Genomic DNA, 15174 nt, shown 5'->3' with positions numbered 1-15174 from the left:
AGAAGGGCCAACTGACATGGCAGTGAACTCCATCTGTCATGACCATAGAACCTGTGGGTCTCTTTAGCCCTCAAAAGAACCAATACCTGGGGTTGTATCTACTTTAAGTGTCTCTGAGACTCTGCTCAGGTGTGCATAAGGGCAATCCTTCTGACAACCTCCAGACTCTTTTTTAGAGACTCATAGCCATATAAACTCATTTCTCCTTTCCATGTTCCCCTTACATTAGGTCAAATAGCATTTTTAATTCCTGTTATTATATGTAGACAGGGATATTCTGCTGGTCCACGTTGAACCTTTAATTCAAGGTCATTTTCTAGTTACGTCATCAGCTGGTACTTGGTAGTGATCCCTCAGTGCCAGGGAGGCTCATCCCCAGGTGTCATGTCCCACGCTGGGGGGAAGGCATTGCATTTACACTCTGCACCCCTTTGTGCCAAAGGGTGCAGTGCTCTTGCTCTTCTCTCATCACTGCACCCCAGGAGTCATTACTGCAGCCCCCATTTCCCCAGCAGGAAAGGCCCACCTAGAGAAGGCTTCACTCACTGGGCTGCTCACAAAGCAAGCTCGTGGGGAGCCATGTGGCTATGCCTCTGCAGTTACCCCCTAGCTTTCCTACCTCTCACACTGTAGGCTACTTAGCAATACACATTCAGCCCCTTCTCAGGGTCCCTGAACTCCTGGTCCCCCAAGGACCCTCTTTTTTCTCAACTTGATGCAAGATCATGACAGTTCCTGAACCTGGGCAGAAGGCACCCTCCAAGCCTGGGGTGGCCTGGTGGCCATGTGGGCTGCACTGCTGTCCTGCCAGGGATTCTTCCCTACAGAAGGATGGCCTCGCCCCACCATGTGGGAGTCTCCCACGGGGCTGCCTCTCGTGCTCCAGGGACAGGGCATCTTTGGAGTCAGAGCTCTGACTCTCAGGCAAATTGAGAATAATAACTCCTCAGGCTGGTGGGTCATTTGCAAATCGTGGCCCCCACTCCCTGGCCTCTGCCCCCTGCACCTCTTGGAAGCCTCAGAGATGCAGCTTCCCAGGTCTCACCCAGACCCACTGGATCTGGAGCTCCGGGGTGGGCCCACGAGGAGTGGACCTCGCCCTCCAGGTGACTCTGGTGCACTCTCGAGTTGGAGGACCAGAGGGCGGAGAGCAGGGAAATGAAGATGACCAGGACACATAGCTGAGCAGGGGCGCCCTTTCAGGGGCAGCTGTCCAGTTCCTCCAAGCCCTTCTTGGGGGTCTGTGCACATGGCTACTTAGGGAAACGCACTCTCAGGGGAGGCGTGCGCGGGCGGGACAGGCGGGGGTGCCGGGGTCCTCTGGCATTGCTGAGGCTCCTGACGTGGGCAGAACCGCCAGAGTAAAGCTCAGTCTGTCCTTTGTGGTAAGAGGTGGGCAGCAGGGCTCCGGCCTTCACCCGCCTGCACATTAGGGTCTCGGGGGCTGGGAGCCCTGGGGGAGCAAATGTGCTGAAGTGCGGAAACGCCTCCTGCAGGTACATCCCCTGTCCTCTCGTTTCCTTTAGGAATCATCCAGAGTATACTCATTTTAAAATAGCAATTGTGGTAAGTGAGTATGTGTAGCTTCCCCTTTCTTTAGCCTTCAGAGAACATTGTTTTGCCTTTGGACATAAAACAGTAACATTTTATTGATGAAGATAAATTGGAAAATGGAAATGATCACAGTAAATAATTGAAAAACCTATGTCCCATCACTGTAGCGCCTGATCCTTCCAATCCCTTCGTCTGGTCACATGTAGCCCTGCTTTCTGAGAGTCTGTGTTTCTGTGTGTTTCCCCCAGGCCAGAGGAGGGTGGGGGCTGGGAGCTGGGGTTGCTCCTGCCTCCTGCCGTGGCCTCAGGGCCCCTGACCTGGCCGTGGGTGCATGAGTGCGGCTGGTGTTCACTTGAGGCTCCGGGCATCTGCTGGCGTGGGAGCCTGTCCCGAGCCTGGGCACAGGACGTCGGACAGAGCAAAGGGCCAGGGTCAAGGGTGGAGGAGGCAGGGGTTTGGCGGGGAGGCTTTAGACAAGGATACTTTGACTTTATTGTTATTATACTCAGGAGAGAAACAAGGTCTAGACGCGACAAGCTGCTTGCTGGCCAAGCACCGGTGCAGAGACACGCACTGTGGATGGTTCCTGGAGTTTGGACCTGAGTTTGGTGCCCAAGGAAACATTGAACAGAAAGCGTAGCCGGGGTTCAGAAATCTTCATCGACTGCCGAGTAAGTGAACGGTTCCAAGGAGGACCGTCTGGGGTAGGACGCGGGTGTAAACGTCAGGGAGAAATTGATGTGCTCAGTCCTAAAAGGCAGCTCTGCGCATACCCTGCGGGCAGGGCCTGGGGTCCCGCTGACCCCGCTGGTTGATTGTCCCGTCACTGAGTCAAGCTTGGAGTAAATGTTCACATAAACCGGCCTCTGTCTCAGCTGGTCCATGCTCTTTGCCCCTGGAAGGCATCCTAGAAACCGGGGCCTTTCCTGGGAAACGGTCTGTGGCTGTTTGGGGGTTTCAGAGCCATCCAGACATGGCCGCCCCCAGGAACCTGCATTGTGGGGTCTGTGCTGCCCGAGGGGAGAGAAGACCCTGAATAGAAGTGGAGGAGCTTCCCCGCGGGATCCCTGGTCGGGCTGCACTGCGCTGCGCTGGCAGTTTGGTGCAGGTGGGTTCCACGTCCTCCCAGCCCTCCTAGTAAGGAAGCTTCCTGACAATGCAGCTCCACGTGCCGCTGCTGCAGGCAGACGAGATACCCTGTGGTACCAGAGCTGGGACAGAGGCCGGAGGTGCTGGGCCCGCGCTTACCCCGAGACTCCACGCTGCTCCAGGCCCTGTCTCCGTGGCCTCCTCTGGTCCACGTGGTGACCTTCCTTCTTTTCCACCTTCTGCAGGAGCAGGCACCTGGCACCAAGAGTGTGCAGCCCTGGGCAGCTCCTGCTTCAGGAGAGGCCCAGGACCTGGCCACGTGGGAACCAGCCATGCAGTTGCCTGACATGTGAGGGTCGAATGTCATTAGGCTCAGGTCCCACTAGCGAGGACAGCTCTTTCTAAGAGCATGGCAGTGGGGAGAGCATCTTCACAGATGCACATCCTGGGCTGCCGCAGGAACTTGCCTGCTTGTGAGCTGTGGCCCAGCGCACGCTCAGCCCTGGGCAGTCAGCTTTGCTAGTTCTCCACTGAGGAGAATTTCCCAGAAGGGTGGACAGAAGCATCAGGCATGCGAGATGAAGCCTGGAACACAAAGCAGGGAAAGAGCAGGACCCCGTCCTCGCAAACACAGCACTCAACGCTTCTTACACATCCACTCAGGTAGACAGAGTATTGGAATAATTATTATATGACCTGATAAGCATTTTAACTTTAGAGAAGGCTGTGACTCATTTCTCTCCAAAAGAGAGTTCCCAGGGGAGGTGGATATGGCTTGATGGATAAAGCACCCGTCTCCCCTATAGGAGGTCCAGGGTGTGATGCCCAGGGCCGCCTCGCCCCTGTGGCGAGCTGACCCACATGGAGTGTTGCTGCACATAAGGAGTGCCACCCCACACAGGGGGCCCCCACATAAGTGGTGGCCCCCACGCAGGAGGGCAGACCACCCACCCACATGGAAAGCTGATGCAGCAAGATGACACAATGAAAGCGCGACACAGAGAAGAGACAACATGAGATGCAGTGAACTAGGGAGCTGAGGTGGAGCAAGAGAATGGTCGCCTCTCTCCCTCTCCAGAAGGCCTCAGGGTCGGTTCCCAGAGCTGCCTAATGAGAATACAACAGACACAGAAGAACACACAGTGAACGGACACAGAGAGCAGACCATGGAGGGGGGGTGAGGGGGAGAAATAAGAAAAACATAAATACAATTTTATATAAAAAAAGAGTTCCCAGGGGTGCTTGCCCCTCCTTCCTTGAAAACCGCACTGTCTGATGTTCAGTCACCCGGATGACATTCGACCTTCACATTTACAAAATTCCCAACATTTATTCTGGAGTCATTTCTCTTGTTTTCCAGCCATTTTAGATTTATTTTATACTGATTTTTAATGTTGACTTCTTTGAATATTTCAGCATTCCCTTAGGTATTGTACATTAATGTGACTTTGTGGGCGTGCCCCTGGGGCCGTTAGCTATACAGCTGGCCGGGCCGTTAGCTAGACGGCTTTGACCTCAGTGAGGTGAACTTCTCGAACGGGTTGTGAGTGACGACGGGGCCCTGGTATCACACAGCCAGGTTAAACACACAGTAACCACCCCAGAGACGCAGGCTCGTGGCGCAGGTCTGGTTTATTGTGGAAGGGGCACAGCTTATGTAGGCAGGGGTGGGGGCTTGAGGTGACGTGGCAATTACAGATGGGCTAAGGGGATTGGGATAATATGAAGCAGCTGCTTGATTGGATGAGGTAGTTTTGAAGTTGGCACGCGCGGGCTTCTCTGGTGGGAAGCTGGCCAGGAAGAAGGGAGGTGCCTTTTGTGATAGCCATTGTGTATGCTCAGCGGCCATTCTGGCTGCATGTTGTTTGCCAGCAAGCTCACCAACATAACTTTTTAATCATTTTTGTAAGGAACAATTTCATTTTTAAAAAATGGCAAATGAAAATGGAGGAAAATATCACTGGCAATCCCTTCTTTCAGAAATAAGATTTTATTTTTTGATACACAGTTTTCAGGTACTTTCTGCTTGCAAAGGAGGTTATTAGTGAGGTAAGTTTTGGCAAACTTTTCCAGTTATCATATCCGGGAAAATCTGTCAATTCAAGTTCTTAGAGGATTTTTTAAAACTTTATAGAAATACAGTTAACATACTGTGAGTCAGCCTTTTGAGGGGAACAGCCCAGGGGTTTCTCGTATATTCACAATCGTGCAGCCACCACCACAATCAACATCAGAAAAATTTCCTTGCACCAGAAAGAAATCGCCGTGCCGCTTGCCATTCCTCCCCGCTCTCCTTGCCCCCAGGACTGGCAACCACTGCTGTGCTGGCGGTCTCTCGGACTTGTCTGTTCCGGCGTCTCGTGTGAGTGGAGGCACATAACAGGCTTCTTTCACCCGGGGCAGCGCGTCCATCTGTGAAGGAACGTGAATCCCTACACGATATGTCCCCGTTCGTCCCTGGGCAGGAACAGGCCAGCGACTAACCATTCTGAGCCTCCGTTTCCTTTCATGACTTGAACCACACACACGCAACGATTGAGCCGTGGAATTGGGTGGGTGAACGTGAGCATTGTGCCAGGTAGGTTTTATTTCACTTGGTGTTTTTTCAATAAGCTGGAGAATGTCCCCCGAGGTGCTTCAGGAGTCCCCTAGTTGTTCGAGTCCTGTGCAGCTGGACTGAGGTCCAACGTATTTGCTTGCCTGAGATGGCGAGTAGGGCCTCCCCAGGCTTCCATAGACGTAACAGCATTGCTCGGAAACATCTTTCATGGTTGGAAGATGCCTTTAGAGGCAGCATCCCCTCGATGTGACCAACTGGATTTGGGCAGGATAGCTTCTGTTGACTGTCCCTTACACTGTCCACTCTAGCAATGGGTAGTACACACGGTCACTCACAGTCCACCTTATCCGCAGCGACCAGTTGTGTGATCCCATGCCGCAAGATGGCAGTAGCCATAAGTCATCCACAATAAATGAACAGTCATAGATAGCTGGTTGTAATTACATCAATCAGGGAGACTGCCATCAGCAATGAGTGATGCTTAACCCAATCAGCTGAATGCCTTCAAAGGGGAAGTGATTCCAGCATTGAGAGAGAGTTCCCCAGCTCTTCTTTGGACAGCCAGCATCACCCAGAACTTATCAAGAACCTTCATTGGACTTTCCTTGGGCCCCTGCCTGCAGCCTGCCTGTGGAACCTGGACTTGTGCATCCCCATAGTCATGTGAAAAACTCTTATAAAATCCCATACTACAGACGGATATCTCTTGTCGATTCTGCTTTCCTAGAGAACTCTAATACACTCCCCTTCCACAGTTAGCCAAGCACTTACAGCTCTGACTTAGCTTCACCTCCTGCTTTGTGGGGCCTAAAGTTCAACAAGTGGTGAATGCTAAAGGTCTTCTCGGGTCTCCTGAACCTTTGGCCTGCCTGCCCAGGTATGTGGCCTTATGAACCCTCAGGATGTATTGGAGACTTTCATTATTTTAATTTATTTTTGGATATTTATTGATTTTATTCTGTAGGACCTTTTCAAAGCCCTCATTCCTCCCAGCATCTCCTTCCCCAGACTCTTTCTCCCTGGGTTTTGGGTCTGTCTCCTGTGCTCCTTGGCAGTTATCTCCTGCTCTAGCGATGGTGGTGAGAAGACGTGCTTTCAAATTCTTTTGAAACACACCACCTAAGAGGCCGCCTCAGTCCTGCAGAAGCAGTGAGATGCACTAACAGAGGCAAAGTCCTGAGCCACCAGACAAGTCAGAGCACATGAAAACATTTCTCCCAGGTCCAAACCCATACTTTCCCCCTGGCATCACTGAGCTGCACCAGGAAGGCGAGATGTCACCTTCAGAGCTGTCGGGGAATGGTGGGCAGGTAATTCAAATGCCACCACGCTCTCTTACCAAAGCCCAGTGCTTTTGTTTTAATTGTGGGTCCCTCTGGTTGTTGGAAGCTTTTGATCAGAGAGTACATGAAAAGAATTTTGACAGTTTTTGACAGCTAACTCATGGTTTCAGTGGAGGGAATTAGCCTTTTCCCCAAGCTTCTTTTTGTAACACAACCTCCTTGTGATTTCACCCAAATCCCCACCTCTCCCTTTCCAATGGGCCTTTATTCCCAGTCTCTGGCCTCCCAATTACCAGTTAGCATCTCATAGGTTTCAGCATGACAGCTGTTACGTTCACTACCCCTTCCTTCCCCTGTTGTTCTTGCCCCCATAGAGCCCAAGCTCTGCTCACACTCAGGTACTAGCTTGGCCTTTCCTCTCACCTTTCAGTTGCTGATGAAGTCACCGTGTCTTTGGTATCCTAACCCCATCTCTGAACCCCTGCACTGACCTCCTGGGGAAGCCCCAAACCTTCCCTGAATTTTTCTCCCTGCTTCATCCTCTTCATGTATTTATAGCATATATTATATTATACATTATATTCTTATAATATCAAGGATACTGCAGTATAGCATGTGTATTAGTCAGCCACAAAGGGTACTAATGCAAAGTACCAGAACTCTGTTGGCTTTTATGAAGGGTATTTATTTGGGGTAAAAGTTTATATTTACAAGACCCTAAAGAGTCCAGCTCAAGATACCATACGAGGCTCTTCTTCACCAAAGTCTGTTGTTGTCACGTGTTGAAGCAAATGGTGTGTGTTGTCTGCAAGGGTTCAGCCTTCCTCTTCCTCTTAAGGCTCTGTGGGCCCATCTTCTTCTGATCTCAGCTGTGGGCTGGAGGTCTCATTACTTTCTAGGCTTTCTTAGCTGCTCAGGGCACTGGTCTCTCCAGCTGCAAACTATTGGGAGAATAGCTCATCTCCCTCGGGGCCCCATATCAAGTTCTCTGCTCTACCCTGTCTATGGAGTGCTCTCTATTCTTGTGTATCTTCTTCTGTGTATCTACTTCTGTGTGACTCCTTGGTTGTGTGTCCATTTATATAGCCCACTAAGGGGGCAGGGACTCAAACTCTACTGACACTCCACTGACATGGTCAAATCAAAGCCCTAATCTGAACGTAATCTAATCAAAGACTTTGCAGCTGAATCTAATACAATCAAAGGGGATCATGCCCAGGGAAACAGACCAGTTTACAAACATAATCTCTCTTTTTGGAATTCATAAATAATCTCAAACTGCCACAGTATGTAAACAATAGTATCAACATGGAAATTAATCATTTGTTTAATATTTGTTTAGCCAATTAATCCATACGTTCCTTCAGAAAGCACCTTGAGTTGATCATAGTCATCACATTCTTCCCAGTTCTTGTATAGAAAGCCTGGCACACACTAGGTGCATAATTCCTAAATGTATGAAGAAAAATGTGTAAACGCATGCATAAATGAATAAATGATACCAGGAGTGAAAGAATACTGCCCATTTAAGCACAGTACCCGAGCTGCAATGATAATACACTATTTGCCGATAAATAAAACCTACAGAGTCAAGATCCAAACCAGAACTTGAACATAATCAATGATTTTCCAGAGCCTGGCCTCTGGCTATTTTCTGTTTATTATTTCATTTATTATTTTATTTAGCCAGTATTTTCTTAATTTTCTATTATGTGCCAATCATTATGCCAAGTTGGTATAAAATGTTAAAAATAGTAACAAAGTATTATTTATATGAGTGTTGTACAAGGACTCTGTAACCATGGAGATCACTGTCAAATTAATGAACATGACAATAAACAAGTAGAGATAAATAAGGCATGACACTATATGATATGATATGATATGATATAGTGTATACTGTGCCATAAGGATAATCTAAGCTAAATAGCCTCAGGAATACTCGAGGCTCCATTCTTTCTTTAGAGCTCTTGGAATTATACGTCCGAGGACTGTAGAGCTATCCACTGAGAACAGGCTATCCACAGAGGATATCATGTTAGAGAAGCCCAAATGGGTTTCAAAGAGGAGCACCAAGCCCATATTTCTTCTGTTTGTTGGTGCTTATTTGTAATTCTTCTGCTTTCCACGTGGACAATCCAACGTCAGGAACTTCAGGTTGGCATGTGGCAGGGATTAAACTAACTAAACACAGTGTTCTCTGAAGCCACATCAAGGAGACCATCTAGTAAATGGTTCTCTAGTTTAGAACAAGGTTGTCTAGTATGGTGACTTTGATGAACTTCATTTTATATCTATGCCTAAAGCACGGGAGTTCAGGGCAATGGTCAGTACTATTGTTGCCATTACAGATTGGTTCTTCTTGGCCTTGGAATTGAGGATTGACTCAGGGAAGAGTTGAATGGGGAGGTGGGTGGTATAGAGGTATGGGCTTTTCTGATTTCTTTTAAACTGTTTATTTTGAAATAATTTCAATCTGTCAGGACAATTACAAAAATAATACAAAACCCATACTGTGAACTCCAACGCTCCCCACCCCCAGATCTCCCAATTTTAAAATTTTACCACACTGCCTGTATCTATCTATCTATCTATCTATCTATCTATCTATTTATCTATCTACCTATCTATCTACCTATCTATCATCTATCTATCATCTATCTATCTATCTATCATCTATCTATCTATCATCTATCTATCATATATCTATTTTCTAAACATTGGGGGTGTTGATGCATAATGGGTGTAGAGTTTCTGTTTGAACTGATACAAAGTTCTGGTAATTGATGGTGGTGAGGGTAGCACAATACTGTGAATGTGATTTAATCCCATGAATGGTGTGCTTGGGAGTGGTTGAGATGGGAAAGTTTATGCTGTAATATGTTTCCACAATGTGGTTAAAAAAAAAGAGCAACTAAAGAGATAATGACAGTTAAATACAGTACATAATAATAGACTGGATCTAATAACTTAGGAGAAAGGGCTCAAAAGGGCATTATTAGGACATATGAAAAACATGGAATTTAGCCTGTAAGTTCTTTCTGATTTTCAACATATATATTTTCCAGCCATGGTGAACGATCCCATCTGGGAATCCCCTTTGGAGAGGATCAGACTGATGATCTCCAACATCCCACTGGTTCCTACAAAAGGAAGGAAAAAAGAGTGCCACCTACTTCAAACTGACTTTTGCCTTTGCAGCCACATCATAGACATTATGTTGTTTACTGGTGATGTGTATGTCCACCAGTCCAATGGCTGCTTACATTCACTATCTTACCTCTTTCATTAGCGGCGTTCAATGAACTCTTCACTCTAGAACCATGCTGTTCTTTGGCTTCCATAAGGCAACATTTACCTGGTTTGTCCTCCTTCTCTAGCTATTACTGCTCAACTTCTGGCTCCCTCCTTTTCAAAGAAGTTCCTAACTAATTTGTCTTATTCCTGCATATGCACAACTCTCTTACTTACTAGATGGCAAAGTAGAGGGAGAATCATCAAGGCAGAAAGTTGCTAGATCTTCAAAGTTCCATCAGAATGAGCTCTACCATCTTCCAGGCTGGTGTTCCTTATTGAAGCACTGCCTATAGAGAGAACAGGGAAGGAAAGTGGTATCACATTTCTGACTTTACAAGAGCCAAATATTCTTTTTCTTTCCTGTGCTATCGAAGCTAGGGTTGACCATGTGACTTGATCCCTGGAAATGATCTATAAGAGAAAGTGTCCTGGGAGGCTTCAGAAAGGAAAGACAGATCCTGCTCAGATTTTTAAAAAGTCAACCAGAGGGCATTGCCCTGTCACACATGACCACCCGCTTCCTGACTTTGAATGAGCTGTGAAGAGACTTACTGCACACAAGTTCTGCAGCCATTAGCAGCCTTCTGGAGGAAGCTGCACAGGCAGAGGAGCCTGCAAATCTACTGCACTGCATCATGGAACTTCTGGAGCCCGTCTCTGGGTATTTCATTCTTTGTTTATGATGTAATTAGCCCAGTGTTTTCTACCAGATCTGTCTGTACCTGTAATAAAATACTTGGTTCAGTTACACTAGTCCTAATCAGGCAGCAGAACAAAATATGCCTGGCCCATAATTTTCTTAAGCAAACACAGTACACATCCCCTTGGTGCACAGTGCAAGTGTGCTGTCATGCTGGTCACTGCTGTAGCTGCTAGCTTAAACCCACTCGTATCTCCCCATTGCTCACGTGGCTTCTGGGACATCTAAGCCATGGAGTCTCTTGCTCCTCCTGCCAGCCTCTGTAGTTACACTTCTCTCTGGTCTACTAGCCTCAAGGCCCACATCAATGTTCACCCCACTTTCCTTGTTGGCAACCTAAGAAATGTGGGAGAGCTTCCCTCACCCTCGATCCCTAATCAGGTGATTCCAGAAGACATTTGGCCATGTTTGGAGTCATTTAGGTTATCGTGACTGGGGTTGAGGGTGAGTAGAGGCGGGGAATGTTGCAAACACTCCACCGTGTATAGTACGGTTCCACAAAACAAGTGTTTATGATGTAATTAGCCCAGTGTTTTCTACCAGATCTGTCTGCACCTGTACTGAAATACTTGGTTCAGTTACACTAGTCCTAATCAGACAGCAGAACAAAACATGCCTGGCCCATAATTTTCTTAAGCAAACACACCACACATCCCCTTGGTGCACAGTGCAAGTGTGCTGTCGTGGTGTTCTCTGCTGTGGCTGCCAGCTTAAACCCACTCGCATCTCCCCATCACTCACGTGGCTTCTGGGACATCTAAGCCATGGAGTCACTTGCTCCTCCTGCCAGCCTATCCAGTTATGCTTCTCTCCGGTCTCCCAGCCTCAAGGCCCACACCAACATTCACCCCACTTTCCTTGTTTGCAACCTCAGAAATGTACATGAGCTTCCCTCACCCTCAATCCCTAATCAGGTGATTCCAGAAGACATTTGGCCATGTTTGGAATCATTTGGGTTATCGTGACTGGGGTTGAGGGTGGGTAGAGGCGGGGGATGTTGCAAACACTCCACCGTGTACAGGACAGCTCCACAAATCAAAGGAACACCGTGCCCAAATGCCAATACTGCTGAGGTTGAGAAACCCTGCCTTACCCCATCCAGTGAGCAAAGCACTTTGAACCTACGGTCAAAATATTGCTATCTTCTCTCACAGGCCAAGTTCTAATCACAGTCAGTGCTTGCCCTATCTGCTTAGATAGCCATCTTTTCTTCTTTTAACCTCAACCTTCTAATTCATGCTGCATAGAGTGGTTCCAGGGACCTTAAAATACACACTCATATCACTTCTGTGGGCTACCATTGCCTTTCAGATATTTCCCTAATTCTGGAGTTACAAGATCCACACTAATTTGCCTGATTAATGTGTGCATTCCTTCAGAAGCATGCCCATCCTCACCTCATGCCACACAAACCCTATGCCCATCTCTCCAGGTTCTCAAACACACCTCAGGGTCTTTTCCTTTTTTTTTTTTTTTAAGATTTATTTCTCCCACCCCACTCCCCATTCCCTGCGTTGCCTGCTCTCTGTGTCCATTCACTGTGTGCCCTTCTGTGTCTGTTATGTTCTCATTAAGCTGCTCCAGGAAGTGATCCTGAGACCTTCTGGAGTAGGAGAAAGGCAATTACTCTCTTGCACCACCTCAGCTCCCTGTTCTGCTGAGTCTTCAATTTTCTTTCCTCTGTGTCTCTTGTCGCACCATCTTGCTGCACCAGCTCTCAGCTTTGGCTGGCACACCTGCACGGGGTGGCTTTCCCATGCTGAGCAGCATTCCCACACAGGGGGACACTCCTGCATGGGGCTGCATTCCTGCATGGGCTGGCACTCCACGTGGTCCAGCATGGCCTCAGCAGGAGGTCCTGGGCACCGAACCCTGGACCTCCCTATGGTAGAAGGGAGCCCAACTGGTTGAGCCACATCCGTTTCCTGAGGGCTTTTACACTGAACGTGTTCACATTCACTCTGGACTCCTCAGGACAGATGCATCTTTCTGTATAGAAATTGCTCTCGCCCTGGCCCCTCTAACAGTGCCCCACATAATCACCAGAATCTTCATCAGCTGTCTGTCCTCTAAGGATCTCTGCATCCCTGCAGTGCCCACTTGCTGCGTCCCTTGGAATTGTAACTGACCGCCCTCCTGCCTCTCTGACCGCTGGCTTCAATGGGACCTCACTCACGCCACCAACACAGAGCCTCCAGTGTGTGATCAGTGACATTGTTTCACAGCCTTCTGCCTTTTCTGACTTTGAATGAGCACGTGCAGTGGCTTCTCTATCCCTCACTACAAACTCATCCCTCAGAGGTCTCAGGTTTTCGATACTGTGTACAATGTTGGGGAAAGGAACTCCTCAAGCCACACATAATCAGTATCCATCCAGAAAAACAGCCTGCCACACTGGTCTGGGGGCTCCAGGGGCAGCAGTCTTTGAGGCAACTGGCTCTGTGTCCTTGGGCCAAGGGAGACAATCTTTTCCAAGAACCAGATCTGGGCACAAAGGGCAGAGAGATTGTGGGAGAAAAGTCCACAGGTGAGGGTGCTTTCTGGGTCATTGCTATAAAAATGGGGAGGGGACAGGGAATGGCTCTCTAGCCAACAGCAGCTTACTCAGGTAACTTTCTGAGACTGCGTGGACTTAATTGTATGGGATGAGGAAACCCTATGAAATCACTAAGCAAGCAGAATTTCAAAGAAATGTAGATGTACTTTTGGAATTAAGGGGATTTAGAAATTATTAAGATCAACTTGATTCTCTTACTCCTTGCCCTATAACCACCCCCAGTCTCTGGTAACTTTTACCAAGATCACACAACTTATAGTTCACTGAATTGTGAAACAGTCCCACCCAATTGTACAATAAATCTCATGCCAAACTGTGACTCTACTAATAAAATTAGTTTAGATTTGCATATTTGGTCTGAAAAAGTGTATAAGCCATATTAACTCATGACCTCAACAACATAATTTTCACATGTTGATGAACTGGTAATATTTTAAATATCCTTTTAATGTGACTCTCACTAATTTGCACAATTTCTCCCCTTCCAAGAAGGGGTTACTGGCTCCTGAAGTTCAAGTGCGTCAGCCAAGTTCATACAAACCCATACACTGCCAGGCTGACTGCGTCCAGCTTTATGTAATCACTTTATATCAAATGTCTTTAACAATATTTGCTTAATAATTAACTCCAGCTCCAGAATGTATTTGCCAGGTGCAGTAGATGTTCCACAAGGATGGAAGAGGTGTTGACATGGGAGGGGTGGGGTGGGTGGTGTGGGGGGTATATGGGGACCTCATATTTTTTGAATGTAACATTTAAAAGAAAATAAAGAATAAAAAAAAAATTAACTCCAGAAATTTGTAAGTCATCCCTCTAAAACTTCTCTGAGGTTTAAGCATAGGGATTATTTTATATTTGTATGAATAAGGAACATTGAAGCACACCAATTAAAAGTCGGCCTAAATAGGGTATGCGATCATTTACTTTGTATTTACCACTGCAGTAAAGTCAATGGTCACTAAAGTCCATAAATGCCCTGGTATTACCGTTAGCCCAACGCTTGCTTGACCAAACAACTGGGCACAATTACCTGCAGAGTTGACACCATAGGCTAACATCACATATGCTGAGAGGAAATGGCCAGTTTATAAACATAATCCAATATTTCTTTTTGGAATTCATCAATAATATCAAACTGCTACAAATACCTTTTACGGTTCTTGTTCTGATCAGAAGTGACAACGGGATTCAACTTCTTTTTGGCCACTGCTGCTTCAGCGATGGCCACAAAAGGGGAAAAGGTACAGTTTTAATTATTTAGAAAAATCTGATGTTACACAACCAACCAAAATCTCTTATCAGTTACACTGTTTTGCTCTGTTGCTTCTCTTAAAGAACATGCAGTCACCCTATTGTAAATAAAAAGAGATTTTAAAGGAAAAGCAAGGCATAAATTTATTATATCTTGCCTGTCAATTAACATAACCTTATTAAAAGAATAAAAGTAAAATGAAACGTAACTTCTCCTATAAGTTATAGTTAATAATCTCTAGAAATAGCTTCATTTAAGGAAATTAGGGCCTAGACTCTAACCTCTTGGGGCAGTCATTTTATGCCTGCTCTCTGATCTCTGTTTTTTATTTCTAAGCCCTAAGATGCTATATGCTTTGTGTGTAACTTATTAGCTCCCTAGATATTTTAAGTACTGGACCCACTTTTCAGCCCTAAAAGTGAGGAAGAAGCAGCCCTATGGCTACACAGAAAGACTGTCCTGGAGGAACTGACACGGGGTGGTAAAACACAATTGGCGTTATGGCCCGCTCCTCTGGAGGGTCCCCGTGTGTGGTGCTATAAGTCAGTGCCCTCCAAGCAAGTGTCCTTGGCCTGTGGAGGAAGCTCCACTGTCACAGCACTCACCTGAGGAAGCCTGCCCCTCTCCCTCCAGCACCTGCTGAGCACCTGTGCTTGCGCCCTTAGGCTTCTCTTCCAGACTCACAGGCCTCTTCTAACTTCTTCCTTGACTGGCTGCCACTGTGGCAACAGCCATGCTCAGTCAGGCTGTTAGAGGTGCAGATGCATGCCAGCACCCGGCATCTCTGGTCTCCCCTGAAATGTCCTTCTTATCTTTCAGATAAGAGCCGCCCTCTGGGCTGCAGCTCCAGTGTCCATGAGCTCCTGTAATTGCTCCTCTGGT

The 15174-nt window shown here is 47.2% G+C and overlaps 2 long non-coding RNA genes across 5 annotated transcripts; one reads left to right on the top strand and one right to left on the bottom strand.

The window, feature by feature from the left end:
• The first annotated feature begins 1903 nt into the window (after nt 1–1903).
• LOC105746966 (uncharacterized) lies at nt 1904–5957 on the top strand. Of its 2 annotated transcripts, none has more exons than XR_011646404.1 (3): nt 1904–2225; nt 4948–5221; nt 5557–5957. It is a non-coding gene; the product is annotated as an uncharacterized lncRNA (long non-coding RNA). The 2 variants fall into 2 exon arrangements; XR_009181672.2 differs by having other exon boundaries at nt 1910–2225; nt 5657–5928.
• A 2601-nt stretch (nt 5958–8558) lies between these two features.
• LOC131274407 (uncharacterized) lies at nt 8559–14292 on the bottom strand. Of its 3 annotated transcripts, none has more exons than XR_009181674.2 (3): nt 14189–14292; nt 9958–10070; nt 8559–9629 (listed from the first exon to the last, which is right to left on the bottom strand). It is a non-coding gene; the product is annotated as an uncharacterized lncRNA (long non-coding RNA). The 3 variants fall into 3 exon arrangements; XR_011646405.1 differs by lacking the exon at nt 14189–14292 and adding an exon at nt 11225–11380; XR_009181673.2 differs by lacking the exon at nt 14189–14292 and adding an exon at nt 10336–10958.
• Between the last annotated feature and the right edge of the window lie 882 nt (nt 14293–15174).

The sequence above is a fragment of the Dasypus novemcinctus genome, chromosome 18 (genome assembly GCF_030445035.2).
Source record: "Dasypus novemcinctus isolate mDasNov1 chromosome 18, mDasNov1.1.hap2, whole genome shotgun sequence".
In the NCBI taxonomy this organism is placed as follows: domain Eukaryota; kingdom Metazoa; phylum Chordata; class Mammalia; order Cingulata; family Dasypodidae; genus Dasypus; species Dasypus novemcinctus.
Note: the sequence above shows the minus strand (reverse complement) of the source record. Positions and strands in the feature narration are given on the sequence as shown.